Below are 18822 nucleotides of genomic sequence, written 5' to 3' on the forward strand. Positions count from 1 at the left end.
TCTTGGAAGAGAGAAAAGATGTATGGCAAGGTATAGAATTTTAGTGCAGCAAATAGTTACAAATACACTAATTAGGGAGTCAACACGAGAAGTAATTACATATTTAAGGATGTAACATTTGAAGTAATAGTCTGTAATCAATAATTATCTCCCATCATAAATTATAACAATCACTAAATACAGTAGCATCTTTCTCTGTCCTTGGAGTCTTTAACACATCGAAGGTGTTGACGAAGTAGATAACAAAACGGTAAAGGACATTCTAATTATTCCAGGTGTAGGACGAAAAGATGTGCTGAATAGATAGTGGTACAAGCACATTCACAGCGGCATTTAGTAGACAACAAAACCACCGCCAATCATCCATGAGCAGAGAAAGAAGTGTCTCGGTTAATGACCGAGCTTTCCCAGTTGTCACAAAAACAGAGGGAAGAAAATAAAAAGAATTTTCTTACTTGGTAAAACTGTGTGAAATAACAAAGATCCATTATTGGAAGAGAAGGTATATTTCTTTTTTATTTTAAAAACAAAGCAGGTTAAGAACAATACAGAATTTTTAAAAATGTTAGAAAATTAACAGTAGTTAATATATATTATGTAGGCTGATCTTAGACACAGCTGCTCAGATTACAAGATTTAGGCATGAAAAACATGGTCAGTCTATATTTTCACTGGAAGGCATACTTCTTGATAGCTATTTTATACCCCAATGCCCACAGCTTATATTTTTCTTTCTTCCTAAAAACATGTTTAGAAGAAAGATTTCTTCTTATATTTCCACAAGAATCCAGGGCTCCTGAGTAACTCCTCTAATTGTCACATGATATTTAGTTTTAAGTGATTTCATTAAGGGAATTCTGTGGCTACATTTATGAAGGACCAAGTTGAAACTAATTCTACGTTGGTTTTTATAGCATGCTGGGCCAGCTAACCTGACTGTCAGCTTGACAGGGAGTTAGTAAAGTGCAAATCTGTGTACCGCTGGGTGGTGACCGAGGTGGCCTTAGGGTCACATGGGGTTCCTTGTGGTCTCCTCTCTGATGCCCTTTCCTTGCTCTGCTTCCTGGATGTCATGAGCTAGGCTTTGCTACACCACTTTGCTACACTATGTTGTCTCTGCTGTGGATGCAGCCAGCTGAGGACTGGAACTATCAGCCTCTTCGGCTTTAAATGACAGAGAGCAGATGTTTCGTCCAGCGGTGGGAAAACGGGCCGATACAGAAGATTTCACTAAGAAGAGGGGATGCTTGCTGTGATGAAATCATCTTGGCTTAATATCAATGTGGTTTAAAACCATTTTGCATCTGGTTTGCAAAATGAATTTGGAAAATATTGGAGATGAGGGCTGAAGAAGTCCTGGCATATTACACTTCGAGCCTGCAGAGCTGCACTGGTCACATCTCAGAAAACCTGAATGCTAACGAAAGTGCAGACAGCAAAGGCCAGACCTGTGAGCTCTGAGGTGAGGATTTTATTAGGAATTTAATTAGAAATCATAGATGCTGCATTCTGGCAAAGAAATTGTCTACATTTCCCCCACATCCTAAGACTTTGTTTTGAGCCCCAAATTGAAGTTCTTCAAGAACATTTGCTGTGCCTCTTTCTCTATCAATCCTCAAAATAATTTAGACTAAAAGCAGCCTATAGCAACCATGCCAGAGCCCGAAAAATTGATCTGCCTTGATTTTTTTTTCTGCCAGATCAATTAATCCACCACCCTTAATCTCAACCATTTATAATCACAAATAAATTAGGGGCCAAAGCAGATGTCATTGCTGAGGAGATTAGCACAATTTAAAAGAAACCAAATGTTCTGCGTGGAGAAAAAAAGGCAGATGCCTTGAGGGTATCTTAGGAATCAGCAAGACCCCACCTGTCATGTCCTCAAAAGCAAAACGTCTTTCATTTGAGAAGAGTGGCCTTGAGCCCCTTGCTTGAGAAAATTCACATAGGACTTGGTCCTCTAGGCTTCAGTTCACTGTGTTCACCCATCCAGACACACAGAGGATGCTGCCGCATTGGCCAAAGGGATTCTAACTACTCTTTGGCATCAGACCTTGGTGCTGCCCATTTGTACTCACTGTTTAATCACAAAGAATGCAAGCATCGTGGGATCATGGAAATTTTGCTGAGGTTTCAGAGAAAGAACCAGAAGTCTAGGCAGTGCAACCCTGAGAAGTGGGTACTGAAGTGGTGAGAGGGAAGCTGCAGGTGCAGTGGAGACCTCAGGAAGTCAGAGACACCAGGAACCTTGAACACCTACCGAGAGCCAGCCAAACACAGGTACAACTGCAAGGTCACAGGCACAGCGCTGCCCAAGCCCCCTGGAATCTACGTCTCATCCCCGTACAGGGGAGATGCTAAGTATTCAGACACAGAACTTTGCCCAGCTTTTTCTGTCTTGCTTTGACTCCTATTCTTTCTATCTCCCTGTTCCTATCTTTTGGAATGGGAATATTTACCTTGCACCAGCATAATTTGGAGATATTTAGCTTGCTTTTTGAATTTTACAGAGGTTCATAGCTAAGAATTTGTCTTAAGTCTTGGAGAAGACTTTGGGTTAGACATTAGAAAAATGCCAGGACACTTGATACACTTTATATTGTTCATGGGATGGCTGTATTATGTTAGGTGGAATTATGGCTCTGCATTTCCTTAGAGATTAAGCACACTTTAAGGAGATATGTTTCAGTGTCAGGCTCACAAGGCATGAGATATGAGAGGCAAGCAGAGTTTTGTGATCATTGTAGCAAGAGTCATCTAGAGATTAGAAAAGCATACTTTTGGCTCTGTCTCGTGGGTCATCATGGCAAGACCTCGGGGACTGGCTTCACCTTTAGCCCTCTCCCCAATGGCTCTGCTCACCAGGTGCTATAAGCTAAGCTTATATAGCTATAAGCTATAAGCTTCCTCTGCCACATGCTTCTGTTATGATTCTTCTGCCTTAGAGCCAAGGAACCATGTGCTGAAGCCTCTAAGAGAACGAGACAAGTGACCCTTTCTGTGAGTTAAAGGTGCGAGGTATTCTGCCCAAGTGCAGAAAAGTGAACTAACAGAAATGCTACAAATGTGTGTGAAAACACTGAATGGTGTCTGTTTCCCTTTTCGTGCACTAATCCAAAGTTTTATGAAGGTAAAATGAGAAACTCAAAACAGATTCTAAAATGTACTTTTGAGCAAACAGAGCTTCAGAGACCTTAGAAATTGTCATAATATGTCTGCAATGCAAATTCTTTATAATAAGGTAAATTTGATTCTTAAGGTAATGCTATTCTTCCATCCACTGAAGAAATCCTCTTGAAATACATAGTGCTCTGCTACCAAGTAGATTTCAAGTCTCAATTTTCAAGGTGTCCATGTATCACCACTCTTTTTTTAGGGCCTCCTTCTTGGAAATTTCACTGTTTGAATTCTCTGAACACATATGGAGTTTTTTTCTATTACTTATTAATGATGCCCATGTCTGAGCCAGGAGTGTGGTGAAGCCTCCCTGTGATCCCAGCACTGTGGGGGATTGAGGCAGGAGGATCACAAGTTCGAGTCCAGCTCGGGCAACTTAGAGACTCAGCAAGACCCTGTCTCAGAAATGAAAGAGAAGACCTGGGGATCTGGCCCAATGAGAAGGCCCTGGGTTTAATCCCCAGTGCTGAAGAGGTAGACAAACCCTACTTTTACGGTTTGTGCCATCCATTTGAACTTGCGAGGATCACATCTGTGTATTTGCCTTGGTCCCATTCCATTTCACTACGCTAATGCTTTCCTGAGCACTCCGAAGGCACCAGCTACTTTACACACCAGCATTCAGGTGATGTTTTGATTGGGCCCTTCTGGGTTTACTTACTTTGCAGCAAAATGACCGGCTTGAGTATGATCATGGATTCTGATAGTGCAATCTTTACTCATTATTAACATGGAGAAAGAATACACAATCAAAGCAAACCTCACAAAAAGGCACGATGACAAAATTTTATTTAGTGAGAGAGAGAGAGATAAGGAAAATGAACTTTTGGGGATTTCTAAATGTGTGTGCATTTTTTCTTTTCTGTAATAAATTTATAGAGTTGCGTAGTCATTACCACAACCTGGTTTTGAACGTCCCAGTCTTTGTGAAGATACCTCCTTCCCTTTAGCAGGGAATCCCTGTCCATCACCAGCTCAAAGCCATAGCTAACTTACTTTCTGCTTATATGATTGATTTATACTACACCATCCCTGAGCTTTCTATATAAAGAGGAACACACAAAATATGGTCACTCACTTGGCTCCTTGAGTATGATGTTTCTGAGGCTCATTTAGGATTCGTGATTTATCAATACCTTGTGGTTTTTATTGCTGAGTAGGATTCCATTATTATAAGGATATACCGCATTTTTCTGTTTCTCAACAGTGAAGGTGTGTGTGCATTGTTTTCAATATGTGGCTGTTATCAGTAATAATGCCATAAATGAAAATATCTCCCTACAAGTCTCTGGTTGTATTTCTCTCAGATACCTAGGGAAGGAAGGCAACTTTTTAAAAAGTGGCTAAGCCATTGTACATGTTTTTCATGTAGATTGTTTCAAGAATCATGTCTTCATCGTAAGCAGGTGTGGAGAGGTATATCACTGTTGTTTTAAATCGTTCACACATTAAGCGTGGAGCCCACTGGGGAATTTTAAGTGAGTGGGCACAGCCCCTCAGAGGGGCTGTGTGGCAGAGATCTTTCCCTCTCCCTTTCTCCCTAGTGGCTGTGACATGAGCTGTGTCTTTGTTATTCCTTCATTGCTAAGGAGAGGATTATTTTTGCTCCTGTTTGGAGTCCACCATCACTGACTCCAAGACAGAAGTTCACGGTGGATGGGCCTGGTGGGGTGCAACCAGGAAGCAGAGCATGAAGGGAGGAACAGGGGGGCAGAGGCACCCATGCAGAGCATCTCCAGTGGCTGTCTCTTCGCACAGACCTGACTCTGGACAGGAGCTGAACTGGAGGCGCCCACCATCTGCCCCCCACCAGAAGCGTCACCTGCACTGAGCACGGGAGGCGCCCAGGAACCTCCGAGCCCTGCACAGTGTGCTCCCCTACCCTGGACCCAAGGCAGCCTGCAAGATGATGCATGGAATTGTTTAAATGCGTTTCATTTAATTTCCATATATTTGAAAAATTTTAAGGTTCATTTATATAGCATTCTAGCCATTTGATGAAATTTGTTCATTAAATTCCAACAGTGCTTTCTGTGAAATCTCTACAGGCTTTCTCTTACAAACTCATGCTATTTATGAGCAGAGATAACTTTAATTCCTCCGGCCCAGCTTGGGTTCCCTTGCTTCCTTCTCCTGTCCCTGGCTCTGGTCAGAACTTCCATCCAGGTACTGCGTGGAAGTGGTAATATCAGGCGTGCGGTGTTTATGATGTCAGGTCGAAGTTTTCCACCTTTTATATGATGTAATGTGCACATTTTGAAGTGCGCGTTGAGGAATTGTCCTTCTGTTCATTGCTTGTAAGTGTTTTAATTAGTAGTGTTGGATTTTGTCAAATTTTTCTACATCAGTAAGGAGTATTGAATTTTTTTTTCCTGGCTTATGTTATCTTTTTCCTGTCTCCTGAAGTTCTAGAGTACGATACCAATTTGAGAATGTTTCCTTTTGCAGCATGTGTCTCTGCAGGTAGAGATGTCCCAGCCATGGAAATGTCCCTGTCACCACTGTTTCTGCTGCTTCCCTGGTCTGGCATGCTCTGTTTGCATTTGCATAAGTATTTCTAAATTTCTGTCCTTTGAGAAATTTATTATTTAAATGTGGCTCATTTAATTTTCATATACTTGAAATTTTTAAGGATCTTTTTATTTACAGTTCTAGCTATTTTCTGTTTTCCATAACCATAAAATATACCTTTTTTTATTTCAGTGATTCAACACCTGAATTATTTGTGAATGACCTCGTGGTTCATACGAGAGAAAGTCCTACTTGACAGAAGTGTGAAATCACTGCATGGAGTGATACATGTGCATCATTTTACACTAGTGACACGGTGGGGTCCAAATCTCTAAACTCACACTGTGTTCTACTTTATTCTGCTTCCTGTTACTGAGATTGGGAATGTTGGAGCCTCAATCACTGTGGCCTTGTTTGTTTGTCCCTTTAAATTCACTGTGATGCCACATATATGTCGGCCCTTTGATACTTATGTCTGTGGTAGCTGTTGGTAGCTGCTGTGTTTTCTTGGTGAATTGAGTTTTTATCATCCATGATATTGTGTTTTGTCTCTTATCACAGGATTTGAATCAAAGTCTCTCTTTCTGGTATTAGTGTAGGTACTAAGATTTTTTTTGATTATTCTTTATGGGAAATATTTTTTTCTTTTCAGATTATTTGTGCCTCACATCTAAAACTACTTGACAAGGGCAGATAATTGGGTAGTGTTTTTACCTGTTCTGTCATCTGTCATCTGATGGCTTCTGACTGGGTGTATTAATCCATTCAAGTTAAATTCGTGCTAATGAAAAAGGACTCTGTTGTTTTCTGTCTTTTAGCTTTTCTCTCTCTAATTTCCCCCAGAATAGCCTTCTTGTCTTTAGTGAGTTTTTGTAGTCACATGTTTGATTCTCTCTTCCTTTCCATTTGTGCATATTTTATAGATGCTGTATTTTCTGCTATGGAAATCACATACAACATACGGAAGTCTTAACTGATTTGGGTTAATACAAACTCAAAGTAAATGGCATTCACAACATGATGAGAAAATGAAACGAATGTTAATTTTTAAAATTATTACAGTAAAAGGCACATTTCCAGTAATCCTCCTCAGAATGTGACCCCGACTTTTAAAACACTTATCCTGTCATCATTGTCATTTTCTGATGCAGTTCTGGGAGTTCCCATTTGTCCCTGTAGTTACACTGTACCGGTGCCTGAACACCTTGAATCACTTCAAAATGTCTCCCTCGCATAGTCCTTTTGACTTTGGGAAAGAGCCACAAGTCACACAGTGCCAGACCTGGTGAGTAAGGACAGGCTGCAATATTTTTACAAGGCTGCCTTTTTATGGAAAGAACTTAGCAAATCCATTCATCATATATTTGACCACACCTTGTAAGGATACTCACAAAGGAGGACTTCCAGGCCCCCCCCACACATTTAAGAGAGGAAAATGTTTTGAGGGGGATTAACACTAATGACAATTTGCTTTTTTAATGTGTCTTGATCTGGGACTTTTTGGGTGTATATGAATTGCTGAGTTTATCTGATCTGTAGATTCATGTCCTTTTCATATTTGAGAAGTATTTGAATGCTCTTTCACTTTCTTTCTTTCTTCCTTTTCTCTTTCCTTCCTTCTTTCTTTCTTTCTTTCTTTCTTTCTTTCTTTCTTTCTTTCTTTCCTTCTTTCCTTCTTTCCTTCTTTTTCTCTTCCTGTTATTCTTATAATATGTTTTGTGGTCTACTGATGTTGCCCCATAAATATCTAAATATTGTTCACTGTTTTCTTTTATATTCTTTAGACTCAATTATATCAACTGTCCTACCTTCAGGTTCATTAATTTCCTGCAAAACTGTTATTTAGCCCTACTAATGAATTTTTCATTGTAGTTTTTCTATTTTTTGGATCCAGAATGTTATGTTTTTAAAAATAATTTCTACTTGTTTGATGATATTCTTATTTTGATTATATTTCATGGTCCAAATTTCCTTTAGTTCTTCATCTTTATTTTCCCTTATCTATTTTAGCAAATTTAATATATAGTAGTCTTAGTATTTTCCTTATCTATTTTAGCAAACTTTGGGTAATGTTTTTAAAGTCTTAGCCCAGTAAATCCATTACCTAGGATTCCTCAGCTTGATTTCTGTCAGTCATTTTATTTTTTACATGGGCCACACTCCTGGTTTGCAATTTTTGTAGGACTTTTGAAAACTGACATTTTATTATTGTGGTAACTTTGGAAATCCTCTTTCCATCATTTCCCAATGTTTCCTATTTTGTTGTTGCTTGAAGTGAAGGTTGCTATAGTCAATTTGCTTTGACACTTTTCCACACAATTGTCACAGAGACTCTTCCTGGCCCGTGTACTCTCTATGGCTGTAAGTTTAATTTGCATTCAGCTGGATCTCTTATCCAGAGAGTTCCTGAAATGGTGAGAGCTGAAATAGACAAAAAAAAAAAAAAAAAAAAAAAAACATGAAACAAATAGAGAACAGAATAAAGACTGTCCTCCATCCTCCCAGACTGCCTCTGTGCTAGGATAGTTTGTGAACTGGCTATACTGGCTGTCAATCTAGGGTTCAACTGAGGTGAGAAATTAAGAGATGCTAAGAAATTTTGTTGGGTATGCTTGTGACCTTAAAAATTCATCTGTGAATTCAGTTGCTTTGAATATCTTAATTTCTGGAGTCTCACTCTGGCTTTTTTATTTTTGTTTTTGTTTTGTTTGTTTTGCTTTGCAGGGATCTGGATAGTCTATTATATGTCTCGATCAAGAAATTCCCTGTGGTCTGTGGATTTCCTTGTCCCATGTAGATTTTAAGAACAGCCCTCACTGCTTGTATTTTTTGTGTATGCGTTATTTATAGGAATGTGTCATTATTTATAGGAATACAGAAGAAAAGACAAATAGATGCGTCTTAGCAGAGTACATAAATATGATAATCTTGGATACTGCTATTTTGTAACTTATTTTTCTGGCCATTCTGGCTATATGTGGAGAGGTTTAGAAAAGATTAAGCACAAAATGATTCTTCAGTGAGACACCTCAGCTCTGATCCATTGGTATCCCAGGGTGGGCTAACAGAATACAGATATATCAGTACACATAGTGTGAGTGATAAACATGCAGAACCAGTTAAACTCAAATGTTTCTCCTTAAGTGAAAGGAGGAGGATTTCATTTTGCGTTCATTATCATTTTAATAGAAGATGAAACAATGATGGAGAGCTACCCAAATCCAAAGAGATATTATCTAAATATCCACCTTTTCATTTCATAAATCTCCCAAGTTCTAGTAGGACTCTATTCTACCTCTCTATTTGTTGATCATAACTCTGGGTACCTCAATGTTATACTGCATCATTGTATCTATATAATGTCTAGCTTACTACATTTAATTGAAATCTCTATTTTGAAAAACTAAAGACACCGCTAATTAAATGGTGTAGAAGGAACCTATAGTTGCTGAATTTGGTAAGAAGACCATAATATAAACTACTTAGACATGCATAATAGTTCATAGAAGATAATCAATAAATTATGAGTGTATCTATTCATGTGTGTTTGAATGTGAGTGTTTGTGTAAAGATTTTTTTTCAGATGTCCAGTATAAATTAATCTTGAGACAATGAATGTCTTAATAAATCAGTATTGCCAATGGCCAATCGATGCAAGTTAAGTTTCTTGTAAGACTTTTACTGAGGGAGACACTCTTCAGCTCTTCTGTAGTAGAGAGAAATGGGCGTGGCCTAAGTGAGGTATACAACACTTTAGGTTGATTCCAGGGCTGTGATTCAGTTGGAAATCTCACAGATAACTTTTCTATTTTCTATTATTTCATTTTTTTTACTCTGAGATTCAGTCCCAAATCTATTCAGCATGGTAGCACATCTCCAACTTGATTCTATCCAACCCCATATACACACCCTTATATTTTAAAATCCTGTGCGAATTTTTAGTAGAGATAAGTATGTGGTTTTCTATGTCACAAGGATAGTAGAGAATCGCTTGGGATTGTAGCCTTTTATTTTATACCTCAGTCTTACCTTTGCCCACCAAGGAAGCTGGGAAGCTTTCTTTCCTCAATGTGGAGGCCCAGGAGAGACTTCAGTGGCTGTCATTACCAACATCTTCATAAACATGTGCACAGAGCCAGTCTCTTGTCTAAATGTTGTGAACAGGCTTTGATGAACATGACTGATTTTTGGTTTCATCTTACAGTTTATGGCATCTTCTGCTGTGTTCCAAGCAGGATTTTCCCATTGTTCACCAACATCCAGAAAAGATGTTAAATTTTACTTTTACTTTAGAATAAATAGGATTTCACACTGAGGATGTTTCATAGCTTGTACATTTGAGACTGAGGCAAAGGTCTGTACTGTCCAATATGTGGGATCTAGATGTGTAGATAGCAAAGTAGTTTTCCTTCCAAAGAATTCTTTCTATAAACTGTAACTTTGTAGATTTGCTTCTAGCTGGGAACAATAGTTGGGGTAAGATAAATCGGCTTTTGCAGCCAGGGTGGAAAGCCGACTCGTCTGGTTCTTCCCATTAGGCAGTACTTGAAACCCACCTGGGGATGCTGGGAAAGTCTGGGCCACACTCCCTCTTTGCTTCACTTTGTTTTTGTCCTCCCACTGCCAAACCTTCGTGAACTCCCAAGGACATTCGATCTTTCCAATTTTCCCACCTGTAATGAAATATACAAGTGTAAGCGTCCTGTGAAGAATTCAAGTACAATTGTTTGTCTACCATTGAGCCCAAGCCAGCTGAGAACCCAGCTGAGACATCTCCTCAGGGCTCCTCGTGGAGCCACAAATCTGGAAGCAATTTTATTTTTCCTACAAATATTCCATAGACCCACCATTGGATGCTGTCAAAGACAAATTATCAAAGCAAACAAAGCAATGGCATGTGTCTGACTGGGAGTGTCCCTGGAGGCCACAGCGCGATCTCATCTCCATGGCGCCCTTTGTGGTCCTGGCTGCACGGCTGGATCTGTCACCCTTTTCTACCATGAAGCTCTTGAGCACTGGCCCATGTGCAATGCCACACGGTGATAGGGGAATGATTTCAACTGCATTGCTTCTTTATATTTTAAAAAGGAACTGGAAATCAGAATCACAACCGATGCAGCCAGGTTGAGGTTCATAAAGACTTTGAACAATGTCAGGCTTCAAGGACAGTTTCATAAGAATCATTAACGTTTTAAAAGATACCCATTTCTTTCTGCCATTAATGATATGCATACTAGCTTAATGTAATGCTACTTTTAATTATCATGGCCCTTTCTGTTAAATATCAAGTTCTCCTCTCTAAACTGGCCTGCGTTCTCTTTGGAGTCTCGTCTGTCACCATAAATGCCATCACTCTATTCCTCCTTTCGAAGCAGTGACAGGCCTGCTCTTATCCCAAGCTTTATCTCTTTTTCCATCCTTTATTGTACTACAAAGATCCCTTTTTCATAGTTTACAGCTGTATCCGCTTTCCACACGTGGCAAATGATTGCCTCGGTAAAGGTATTTTCTGTTTCAATCTTGCATTTTCCCAAGGGAGAACAAAAGAGACAAGCTCTCTGGAGTTGGTTTCACTGAGAAAATTGTTTAGAATTGCCTCATTCCTCAGCAGATTAACGAATGCATACAATCCCAGCTTAAGTGCTATTGTACGGCACAATTTGTCCATTATACTTTGTCCTTTCCATTTAGAAAACCCCTCACCAATTAAAGTAATACAGCCTTCCAATACCTGCTCCCAATTAAATCCGAGCTGTATTACCTGCCCCGCTGCAGCTGGTCACAGATTCCTACCACTTACCCGCATTCATTAGGCCTGTTCATTATCAACGGGATACAGGCAGGAATTCAAGCCACAGCCTGCCTTTGAGGGCTCACCAAAATTACCAGCTTTCCCCCCAAGGCCCCTGCAAGGACAGGATTAAGTGCAAGGGGAAGGAATTCATACAGTAGCAAACTCCATTGTCTCTGTGGTACCCGTGTCCTCTCTATCTTAACGCATCAAAAGGATACAGTGAAGGTACAAAAGCCCCTCTGCTGAATTGAAAGATCACCTTTCCCTTGCTTTCCAGCCCCAGGCTCACCTTCCTCTGTCTTTACCACCCTCCCCTTTCAAGCCTTTTCTGTGAGCCCACAGTGTACATCATACAGATGGGCTCTGAAAATGACCAGAGTTCCACTCACTGCGAGCAGCTTGGTACCCTCAGAGCAGAGCCTTCCAGCTTTGGGCTGGACTCCAAAGGGGCTGGTTTATCTATTCAAGGCTTAAAGTGTCTGGAAGGAGCAAGGCAGGTAGAGATCAGGGAGGATGGACCCTCCCAGACATCATGAATTAACTCCAGATGGGACCCAAATAGTGTCAGTGGGTTCCCAGACAAACCGGGACCTCCCAGGAGCAACACACAGACATGCACGACCAGGACAGGCCTGATTTACTTTCATTTTGAAGAGGGGAACACAGCAGCAATTCTTGGGACCCCTGATGGCTTTCTCTCTCAATTCTTGATCAGAAAATCTAAATAAGGGTGTAGGTGCCCTATACATGGGAACAGATCATAGGCCAAACAGGAGTACATTAAACAGTGCTAGAGGGAAAGCTAGGAGAGTAAAGAACACTGGTTGGGTAGCTACCCAAGGTGAGAAATTTGATCTTCAGGTACTGAAACTCTTGGCCAAATAAAGCCAAGAAATCCTGACAAATCTGTCTGGAGATCCCTGAGGAGGTGGAGTATAAGAACTGTCCCAGCCACTGGTGGCCCCTGGAGTGAGAGGTTCAAGTGAGGCCCTCATTTCTTTTCATGGAGAAAGCAAATTCCACCCATCTCCCCTAGAGAGAAGGAACTGACATTGTGTACTAAAATGTCCTTTTTAAAATATTTGATTAGGAGATGAAATTAATATGTATCCTCTCTTGAATTCCTACATGATATTTGTCCTTTACTCAGCAACACCTTTAAAAGGATGTAGATGATCTGGTACCTCGAATGGGCAGGTGCTGGGGGAAGCCTGCTCCGGGAAAACCTGCAGACTTCCCCAAGGAGCAGACAGACGTGGTGGGTGGATCCTCGGTGAAAATCCATTCTAAGCAACTTTACTCCCAGTCTTTATTGTATACATACAAATCTTATCAATGAACGGCACCATATGCATAGCCAAGGCTTTTCATTTTCGGGGGGGGGGGTTGTATATTAGTGTTTTCCTCTCAATTAACTTCTAGGCAATTTTCCCAGCTAAATGCATAACATCTTTGGCATGATGCCAAACAAAACCTTAAGACCCAACACTAAATTCTGCACTTATCCGGGCTGCTTAGATTTTCACGCAGTGATCTGGAAGCGAGCCAGCGACGCCCACTAGACACCCAGCAGTGGAAGCCTATATATATATATTTTTTTTTTTTATCAAGAAAATCTACTTTAGATTTCCAAGACCACTTGAAAATTGCACTATTTTAATGTGCTTTTTAGACAAAATAAAAGATTTAACCTGCTATTAAATTAACCCAATTAGCTATTTATTTCACATAACCTTACACTTTGGGTGCTGTTAAATCAAATAAACTGCCAATGAATGATTTTTTTTTACTGAATTATGGAAATTACAAATGCATTCTAGACAATACATTCTTCTGTCTTTTCTTGTACATTTTTCACTCTGACAAGATTATCAAAATACTTTTTCAAATTTCTTTTCTTCTTCTCCCCACCTCCCTTGGCCCCCACTATACCAAATGGAATTTCCCAGGATACAATCCCACAACTGAAAGGCCTGGGAATGGTGGCAGGGGAATTAACAAGCAAAAGAAAACTAATCAAATAATAGGAATTGATACACAACAGCCACTCTTTGGAAGGATGGCCGGCCGCACCTCAAAGTTTTCTTTCTGGTGTGCTTTGATTTGTACATTTCATTTGGCACATGTGTTCCTTCGACAGCATAGTACTTTTCAAAGTACTGGCTGCAGCTGGGCAGCTGTGGACCTCAGTCAAGCTTTGTTAAGTTAAATTTAGAAAGAAACTCTAGGCATGTGAGTCCTGTCCACTGGGATCTCCAAACTGAGGTAAAGAAAAAAAAAATACCTTCTAGATCTGGCATAGTGTCTGATAAAACACTTTGAGGACTAAAAAGCTTTTGGAAAACAACATTTTGAGGATTTAAGAGGCAGCGAACTAGAAACATATGGATTATATTTCCCCCCAAATACTCAAGGGTTTAAAAATTAAGAGAGAAATGCTTGGCCAAACAAATTTTGCCCAACCAGAAAAAAAAAAAAAAATCACAAGACAAGCTAAGATTGTTTGTTACGCTCAAAGGGCTGATGAGATTCCTTTTTAAAATATTAACTATTCTTATTATTATTTTAAAGCATTTCTGTCTGGTAAATCTTGAGTTCAAACACATCTGGAGTGAGTTCAGAGAATAGGAGTTCACATCAGAGTGATTTTGCAATGTTCAAAACAAATCATGAATCACACCGTAGCAACTTTGTGAACTGTCTACAGGAATCCGGGGACAGGGATGCTTTGGCCCTGGTGGTTGGTGTCTGCTTGTCTCCACTGCATGAGGGACCTGTAGGTCATGTCCTGTAAGGATACAGGAACACAAGGCAGGCAACAAGCATAGTCTCCAATTGTGCATGCACCTAGGACACCAGCCTCTCCCTGACACATTAAAAAAAAAGGAATCAGAAAGGCGACTCCCTAGGAGGATGCAGGAGACCCTTGAAGAATATCGTTTGCTCTCTGATTGTCAATAACCACCGTCAGACCCCAGTTCTGCTTGTCTGATCATTCAGCAGCTCAGAACTCTCACTGGGCAAAGAAACAGCCCAGCACGACAGAACACAAGAACGGAATGAGCTGTTCCCGCCTCCCCGCTGTCTCTCCTTGTATGGTCCTCTGCCCCTTCTCATCCAAGCTGGGCAAGGCAGGTGTAGCACTGTGGATGGACCGAGATGGGCTTCAAGAGCCACACAGAGCCCAGACACTGGAGCTGGGAGCTTTAGAGCTGATATGTGAATAGGAGAGAAAATCAGAAAGAAAATGAAAGGACAAATCAGCGAATACGTAACACAAAGAAAGAGGGAGAGAGAACAAAAGGGAGACAGAGGGAGAGAGAAACAAATGCAGCCCACAGACAGCATTAACAGAAAGGACATTATAGGCAACTTGATGAGCACTTTGTACACATTTTTGTGCCAGTATTTTACAGTCTTCTGATTTATTTCGGTTTTGAATGTCTACTTTTCAAGCAAGTTGGTTAAAACTGAGCGAGGTTTGGTGGTGGTAGAGGTGTCTGGCCATGTTGGATCTGGGATAGGACAGTACTGAGGAACCTTGACACTTTCTCTAGGGGAGAAATAACGGTTCCATGTGAAAAAAAAAAAAAAAAACTCTCTTTGAACATTTTAGCAAAGCCATACGTGTCATGATATTTAAAGACACAGAAGTAGCACTTAACTATGGAGAAATGATATTTTAAAACATTGTGTTCAGAACTGTATTTCTGAAACAACACCAAATTCCTGGGAAGCTCTGGAGAGAATTATAAAGTGATCCATGTGCTGTGTGCTTTATTTTATATAAGTAACAGTGCATCCATTGAATATATCCTAAATATTTTACCTGATATAAGGAATGTTATGGCGCCCATTTTATACAGGAAATAAGAAATCCTCAGAACACAGTTATAATACCACCAGGTTTTACGCTATTGATAAAATAGCAAATTAATGTTTTGTTTGAAAGACTTAGAAACGTGAGGGCTGGGGTAATTTTATTAGCGGCTGATTCTCTTCATTGTGGGTGAGAACCTCAACTAGCAACTGAGAAAGCGTTTAACATTTCATTTTTTTCTGTCTCCTAACTAGATAGTTTTTGTTTTTCTTTAATGAGGGCAGCCTGTAAGACGGCTTGATTCATACTGCATCGTATTATTCCTGGAATTTGTGTCTATTTATGTAAAAATTAACATAATTTGACTTAAAACTTCTATTACTTTGTAAAAGAGTTATTTCACATATTTTTCACCACAAGCAGCAGCAGGCTTTGAGGAAGAATTCACTGCCGGAAAGGGTTCTGTGCTCGTCTTTATACACGGCTTCACTGTAACGTGGATAATCCAGAATCACAGGGAGACAGGCACAAAAATAAAAATAAGAAACTGTGCTCACTCAAGATTCTCAGTAAGGATATTTTTTAATCATTGTACTAAAATTACAAAAAAATGCAATCTGCTTCTGAGACCACTGGCTTTGAATAAAAACGTACTTCAGAAGGCCCACACCAGGCTCTTCTGGGCAGCCTCCCCGGCTTGCCTGCCCGGGGATAGACAGCCCGTCATGGCAACCAGCATACCAACTTCCACCTAAGCGTGGCTTGTGTGTTCCAGCTCCATGCGCCAGGCTTTGTCCAGACCGAATTGTTAGAAATTGGGGGCCATCTTTATTAGGAACAGAGCCAATCCCAGGTCCAAGACCAAAAGAAATAAATATATAAATATATGTTGGAACCTTTTCCAGGCTAGAATTGGTGCCCAGGTCTGAATCAGTTTCCCAGGGAAGGCAATGAAAGGTGACAAGTGGCTCCGAATTCCAGCCACAATCAAGGAGGAGCAGAGGAATCACCTGACTGTGAATCAGAATCTACAGTCAGGGTCAAGGAGCAGGAAGAGGTGATCCAGGAAGTCCACAGTGGGCAGCTCCGGGAACAAGAAGTGGCCCCTGATCGGCTCACAGCTTCTTGGGGTTTGGAAAGAGACAAGTAAAACAAACTTGCTTTTGGGGTACAAAGGCAGCCTGGAAACCAAGGGGGACGCAGGTCAGCGGGCCACTGCCACCATGCCCTCCTCTTCCAGGGCCACACCTCGCAGTCAGGCCTGGGGGACAGGGCACTGCTAGAGAGCTGTGCAGTAGAGGAGACCCCTTTCTCCAGATGCTGCTTTACTCAGAAGCTGATCACCATTAAAAGCCTGCAGGACACAAGGGCAATGTCCTCATTCTGAGTGGGATACAGTATTTCTGTATGACAATTACAAACAGTGCAGATCCCTTTGAAACGGGAGGATAAGATAATGTGAAGAGCGTGTGGTTTCAGGACTCACTTCTCCTGGCTTGGCAGGATCTTCCTGCTCTTTTACTGGTTCATGTGTCAGTGTCCAACCATAATTTTGTCATTTTCAACAAAGCTCAAAGCAGACAAGACACCATCTCTTACAATCAGCTTCCCTAAATCCCGCATGACCCCGCATCTGGCTCGCTCTTCACTCTGCACCTCTGCAATTTCCTTTCCCTGCTGGACCTTACAACTCTGGACCTAACCACAACCTCGGCCACACCTGCAGCCCTGCTTCAGGCCTGGGAAAGCTCTGCCTGTGTTCCCACACACGCTCTTCCCTTTCCTGGAAGCCCTGTGCTCTCCCTTTTTCTGTGCTCAGTATTTATGGAGCCCAGCTGCAAGTTTAATCTGTGCAGGAGTCGATGTGACCGTGAGGGACCACTGGGTCCCCAAACTATTAGTCTCAGTGCTGCTCTCCCAGGAAGCTGCTCTGTTTCACCTTCAGAATTCCTCCAGCCTTTTCAAACGCCACTGTGGGAGACAGAATAAAAGAGGGAGAAGAAAGGGAGACAAAGAAAGAGGGAGGGAGAGAGGGAGGGAGAGAGAGAAAGTTACCTGCCTGTCTCCTCTGCAATTTTATGAATTAAGCTATAACCACCATTCTTTCCCCTTTGCTTCCCTAGCAATGGATTTTGGATTTCATAACTATTTATTTACAGTGCCTTTGTTAATGAATGGTAGCTGGTGGATGGATATAGATGGTGGTTGGTTGTACGTTGTGTACAGATGATGGAAAGTAGGTATGATGGGAAGTAGGAAAGTAGGAAAGTAATAGGATGATAGATGGTAGATGGATGGATGGTGGGGAGCCTGTGGATGGATGGCGGAAGGATATGGATGGTGGCCTGTGGATGGGTGAATGGTAGATTGTGGATGGATGGTGGATGGTACATGGACAATGGTAGGTAGTGGATGGAGATAGGTGGGTGAGTAGGTGGATGAGTCTTTACATATAATGCAGTTGAATTTCAGACCTTTTTTATTTCTTGAGTTCACAGTGCATTGCTCATTACTGGTCACGATAATAAGTAATCCCACCCTACCTTTCACTCTTGGAAATAATGACTTTTCTTTAAGATTTCATTATATAGTTCAAGCTGGTCTTAAACTCATTAGGTAGCCCAGGCTGGCCTCAAACTCAGAGTGATCATCCTGCCTCAGTCTCCCAAATGCTGGGATTACAGACATCTGCCATCATATCTGGCATAAAATAATGACATTTTAATATAAGCAATATTTTCTTATCAAACAACAAGTCAGATGATTCCTCCTATGATAGACCTAACTGGGTGTGTAATGGTTTTTTTCTTTTTTTTTTTACTGTCCTAAACTTTTGTAGAGATTCATCATATATTGTAGTCAGTTCAATAATAGAATATTTAATAATAAAAATATAACTTTCGAAAGAAGGTCTATATTTTGGTTTGGCTTCTTTTTATATGTTTAAAAGAAAAAAAATTTGCATGAAAATTCAAGCATTTGCGTGGAAGGATGACAATCATTAATTTTCATGATTATTTGTTTTCAATTTGCTTTGATCATATAGAATTATTATCAATTATCCTTTCATGTATCTTCAACTTTCTTACCGATTTTATTCAAAATGAGTTAATGACTAATTTTACACATTTAAAATTTATACGTAGTTGATATTCATATTTCAGTGGATCCTATGTAGAAAATGAAAGTTTGCCCCATCATGTTTTGACAGTTTAAAAAATTCATGTCTACATCCAAAAAATCCTTGATACAGTAGAGTGGTTCTGGCACAGGTATCGTAATTCAGAAATGTGTAAAAAAGTGCTGAGAGAAATGCGTAGTTAATACCACCGTACTCACACGTCGGTACAGATAGAGCCTTGCCGAGCCCGTTATAGCAGACCCTGTACTATAATTATATCACACACATTTTAAATTATCATTATAATTTAAGTCTGCAATTTTGTTTGGGGCTTAGATTTTCCATATTTGTTCTCACATGTGAATGATTTAAATTGTTGAAGTAGAATCTGTTTAG

The 18822-nt window shown here is 40.4% G+C and overlaps 1 long non-coding RNA gene across 1 annotated transcript in view; it reads right to left on the reverse strand.

Annotated features, from left to right (window-relative positions):
- Positions 1–3952: 3952 nt before the first annotated feature.
- The window catches only part of LOC134471343 (uncharacterized), a 173547-nt gene continuing 158677 nt past the window's right edge, over positions 3953–18822 (reverse strand). Inside the window, exons 2-3 of the long non-coding RNA XR_010040748.1 lie at positions 9721–10364; positions 3953–8112 (exon numbers count right to left, since the gene is read on the reverse strand). This is a non-coding gene — a long non-coding RNA (uncharacterized LOC134471343). The remainder of the gene's footprint in view (positions 8113–9720; positions 10365–18822) is intronic.

The sequence above is a fragment of the Cavia porcellus genome, unplaced genomic scaffold (genome assembly GCF_034190915.1).
Source record: "Cavia porcellus strain 051 isolate PalLab524CR breed Dunkin Hartley unplaced genomic scaffold, mCavPor4.1 scaffold_18, whole genome shotgun sequence".
Lineage (NCBI taxonomy): Eukaryota > Metazoa > Chordata > Mammalia > Rodentia > Caviidae > Cavia > Cavia porcellus.